The following is a 5,765-nucleotide window of genomic DNA, read 5'->3' as shown; positions in this document are numbered from 1 at the left end:
TGTCCCCGTGCTACCCGGGCATCTTGTAGCGCCCATGACTTGACTGCCACACTACCATTTGCACAACTTCAGCCTATTAAAATTCCTTTATTCTCTGAACTCGCCCTCCCCCCCTAGCAGCAGTACAAGTCCAACTGTTACAGATTATTGTTTATGAAAGGAGGACACCTGTAATCTCGTATACGGAATTTTTTTTATTTAATTTGCTTTTCTTTCCTCCGTTCATCGTCTGCAAGAAAAAAAAAAACGGATAAAAACTGTTCAAGCTGACGTTGTTCGATCAAGATTTCACTTTATCCTGAAAGCTTCACCCTTGACCTATTGTTAAAAAAAAAAAAAAAAAAAAAGTCAGCTACATAGTTAACCTTCAGTTCATCCACAAAGTTTAATTAATTTCCTACCAAAACACTTTCAGTTATTTGTGAAAAACACAGGCACACCCAAACCCACACCCATCCCCGCCTCCTCCCTCACACCCAACCCCCACCCCCACCTCCACATCCACACCCACACCCATCCCCATCCTCACATCCTCACCAACATCCCCCACCCTTGCCTACACACACATACACCTAGAAACACTCACACCCCTTTACACACACACACACACACACACACACACACACACACACACACACACAGAAGGACAGATCGACCTAAACTTAAAAACCTATTCCTGCTTCTCATGCGTGGATGTAAACACGTCACCTGCCTGGCGTGTCGGTAACCATAATGCCGTCCATCATTACCGTATAGTTTCACGGCACATACAATCACTGCACTAACACGGCCATATATGCGACCTAATTTACATCTCATTGCTACTACTAGGCGATTTGTACTCAGCCTAGGTAAACCCTCTAGTAAGAATGGGGTTAGTGAAGGCTACACCCTACCAGGTTAACGTGTCTCTCCTAAGATCCTTGAAATCGTCAGGAGAGCAAGGACATTAATTAGAAATACGTCAGATGATCGAAACTTACAATTCACTTTGCTCTTGTGGCATTTCAGGGACCATTTTTGGTTTATCTCATTCCTTTACAGACTCTCAAAACTCTTATACAATGGCCACATTAACAGTCAGTCCGTTGGCTTTTCTCTCTCTCTCTCTCTCTCTCTCTCTCTCCCTCCATATATATACATATATCTATACATAAATACACACAAATATATACATATACATACAGTATATATACATAATATACATATCCCATTCATTACTTTAGACAATATCCAAACTTCATAGTCACCTGTTGTTAGTCAGAATAAATAAAGATATAATTGTAGTGCATGAGTATCTAGAGACGATCTTTAACCCCTTCATTAAGAAAAATATCATCCTTAACTTAATAGTTTTATAATCCTCTAATGGTATCCACAATAAATTTAAGCTGAAATCGTGGTACCGAAAGGGATATACTTCTACATACAGTATATATACATACGAGTATACATATATATATATATATATATACACACACACACACACACACACACACACATATATATATATATATATATATATATATATATATATATATATATATATATATATATATATATATATATATAATACCTAGTTACCTATTAACTTACTGTGTAGCCACAATAAGGAAGCTTCGCCGTAACTATTTATGGTATTGATTGGCCTTGTAAGCATGGGTACATTTTACATTTGTCTCAATACCTGGCTAACTGTATTCTAAAGTGTAACCAAATTCCTTTCAGATAGTGAGAGCGACCACGGCTATATTTCTATAAAGTTACAGCTTTGCAGCTTTTGTGGTTTTCTCTAAAACGTGTTACAAAGAAAACACTGAGCAGATTTGAATTGGGTACTTTCCACCAGGCTAAATGGCAAAATATTCAGCCAAAATTCTCAGTAAGCTTTTTTATCACAGGATTTTCAACCAAATTGCTGTATCTCAATTAGATATTTCAATTTCAAAAGTGCAATTTTTGCGCTAGAAATTAGTGTATGACCTTCAAAAATAGGTCACGGTCATTTATATTTGGTACAAGGAATTGGGTTGGGTTACCCTAGGATACCTTCCTGTCTAATATCATCAAGATTTACGAAAAAAAGTGCAAATAATAATTATAATACTTACCAAAACAACAAGCTTCGTCATATACGAGTATATGGTGAAGCTTAATAATACATCAGCGTGAAATCGTCATCCTTCTCACCTGTCTCAATAATCATTTTCAGCCTTACTCATTCATACGGTATGTAAACTCTCACAACACAGACAATCACTGCACTAACACCTTCACTCCCCTGATATGTTTTATATTTTTTCTTACGACCAGACGATTTTTATTTAGGTTAGAAGAACTCCTTAGTGGTGATGGAGCTGGTGACGGCTTCATCTACCCAATCCAGAAAAAAAAAGTAACCCGAACTAGAAAGCACTCGGAGAGCACATACCTCCACCAGTGCCATTGCCATTAAAAAGGATCCTGATCCTGATCCGTGGATATAGGATCTGGATCCGAATCCAGACCCACTTCCAAATTTAATAAGTGCTTTCTTGTTCCCTGACCCACTGTTCAACAAAATTTCATTGAAATTCACTGAGAACTCCTGGAGATATTCTGCAGGATACTCAGGATCCGGATCCGGATCCGCCCCCAAATTTAATCATTTCTTCCTTGGCCTATGGCCCACTCTTCCACAAAATTTCATCAAAATCAGTTCTTTACTTTTTGAGTAATCCTGCTAACAGACTGACAGACAAACAAACGAACCAACGCGGGGTAACATAACCTCTTTGGCGGGGGTAATAACAGGAGAGCCAAATTCAAGATCTTTTCATTTCTCATTCGTTTACCGACTCTGACAACACCTATAGCGTTACTGCAATAACTCTTTCACTCCGAGGACGAGTTTAATATTTCATTCCTGCTGTTCCGCTAGTAATGAGGTAAGTTAAGGTTACCTCTATCCCGTTCAGTTCCAGTAGTCTCTCTTATGTAAAATGTAGTCGTCCACAAATTGCAAGGATAGATTATAAAATATCTCAAGTCATCTGATGGCTATGATCTAATTTACACACCCACACAACATAAACAATAGTTTTAACCCTCTTATCTCGTCTTTGGTTGTCAATTTGGCATCTCTCAATTCAATTACAGACTCTCGAAACACAAAAATCCTCAATTTTGGAATCATATTGACATTTCTAAGTCAAATTATACACTCCCCGGACACATTAACTTTTTCGGTGCTAATTTTGGCTTTTCTTATTCAAATTACAGACTCTTAGAACACTTTCACCCTTTGCCTCTTTCACGGCTGTCATCTTTGGCCTTTCTCATGCATTCACGAACTTTAAGAACACTGGGGTAACTTGAGGTTCGACTCAAAATGGATAAGATAAATACTACAGCATCGCACTTGCTCCGGCTCATTCTTCTTTCAGCCCCTGTCCAAGACTGACCTTTCGTTATCTTTTGCCGCTGACTCCCCAGTATATTTGAAGCAAGACTAACAGAGATATCCCTCTTTATCTTCATTTGGAGGTTATGTGCTAGGGTATTTGCCTGAGAAGCAGTGCATTATAATTCATACCTAAGAAATTATTCGCTACAATAGTTATGCTCCTGATCTAGAAAAATCTAGAGTATTTGAATTTGCAGTTATATTCTAGAGTTTAGACTGTTTAATTTGGAAGCTGTCTGCCTATTTATTGCTTTATTCTTCATTGCCCATCAAGGCCTGGCGCTTGATTTGTCAGCCCAGACGTTTAAGAAGAGAGAGACCAGTCACTCGGGAATAATAGACCCTAAAAACCGTCGAATTAAACCAGGGATGGAAAAAAAATCGCTGATTATAAAGAAAATGTATTTTATTTTTTAAATCGATTTTTTTCGCTTTTATGAAGACATTTTTCATGTACTAAAACTTTGTCAATGTTAAGTGAAACCATATTTTGGTATCAGTTTTGGTAATTCTATCAAAAGAGTACCATACTGGGTCTTTTTTTCTCCCACTTGCTGCAATGCGTTCATCAGGCATGATTATATATCAAAGTTCAAATAAACAAACTTACAGACTTACATAATAATAATGTGAATGGGAAGTGGGAGTAAGCCAATGCAACACAGGCCAGCACTCTTTGCTGGCTGCTGCATCACTGTGTGTCAGATACTGATGAAAGTTGACAACTTGTCCTTTATGTATGGTCAAATTTGGATCATGATCATTAGACTGAATCATGTTGTGTATTTAAAGAAGAGTTGAGCTCATATGCCAACAGTGAACATTATTACATTTTTTGTTACTATTAACAGAAGAATCTTCTTTCCTGTGTTTATCTTCTGAATATTTGCCTTGTAACAGAAGACAGTGGTTCTTTGGTGCCTGACTTGATACAGGATCAGTACAGGAAGAGTACAGGACAAGCAGACTTGATGCATCTGTACAATACACATCGATCTCATTCTCTATCTTCTTCCTTTTTACTGTATTTAAAAAAAAAAAAATCCATTTTGATTTAAATCATGATTTTTTTTCACTCTGATTTAAATCGATTCAAATCTATCTTTTGCCAGACGCCTTAATCCCGTAAGGGGTGGCCATAAACAAATCTCTTCCATGTCGCCCTGTCCAACGCCATTTCAGTCCTGTTCCCAACTCGCACACCCCTCTCTCATATACCTCTCCACTCCATCCCTCCATCTCATCCTTGACCTCCCCCTCATTCCCCCTCCCCCCTTTCACCTCACTCGCATACACTCGATTTAAATCATGTGACTTAAATCAATTGCTTTAAACCCAAATGGGTCATAGGCGGCTGGGACGCCGTAACCCACTAAACTACTAGGCATCCATTTTTTTGGCTGTATGGATACCACACAACGTACTAAGTGGCTTTGTGGATTACCAGATACCACTTAGTTTGTGTAGTCACCTAAGGGTATCACTTTGTCGTGCTCTACAATATATGATGAAAGTTATACTCGAGAGTATCTGGCTGAAAGTTATGCTGTAAAATACTTAGTAAGAAAGCTATGCTCTGTAAAATCATTAAGGACGTTATGCTCTAGAATACTGAGTAGGAAGTCATATTCTACCCTGCTTATTGAAGATGTTATGCTCTAAAATATTAAGTAAAGTAGTTATGCTCTGCGATATTGTGTTGGAAATTATGCCCTGGGCTATTTGGTTGTATATTATGCTCTTGAATATTTGGCGGAAAGTTATGGCTTAGAATATTAGCTTAGAAAATAATCTACATTTTAAAACCTTTGGCCGGCATTCGTGCATCAGAGTATTTGCTCGAAAGTTATGTTTTACTGCTCGTATACTTGGTAGGAGGTTATGGTGTGGGACTTATGCTATGTATTTGTCTGGAATTCATGTTGGCGACCATGTGGTGGTGTGGAGTGGAGGTTGGTGGTGTGGCGGGGCGAACAGTTCAACCACACTGCCAGATACAGAAAAAAACTAAATTACGCTCTTCAATATGATGCCTTTTTACTTCTTTTCTTCCTGCCACCCGACCACTTCACGCCAGGCAGAACAGTGCGTCAGTAGTATGGGGATTAACGACGGCTGTATCTAACCCTCTGAACTCGGAAAACCTCTCATAAGTTGAAACGAATCTTTTGGTGGTGGATGGAAGAAAATGAAAAAGGTGTCACTGTGTTGAAAAGGTTTATATTCTTTCATATTATTCTTGTCTTTTTAATGTTGATATATTTGGCATCAGTAACACACCAGAAGAAAAAAATGTGTGACAGACAAACTAAGCTGTTGT

The sequence above is a fragment of the Coenobita brevimanus genome, chromosome 6 (genome assembly GCF_032717465.1).
Source record: "Coenobita brevimanus isolate Jiangsu-jjx chromosome 6, ASM3271746v2, whole genome shotgun sequence".
NCBI lineage: Eukaryota > Metazoa > Arthropoda > Malacostraca > Decapoda > Coenobitidae > Coenobita > Coenobita brevimanus.
Note: the sequence above shows the minus strand (reverse complement) of the source record.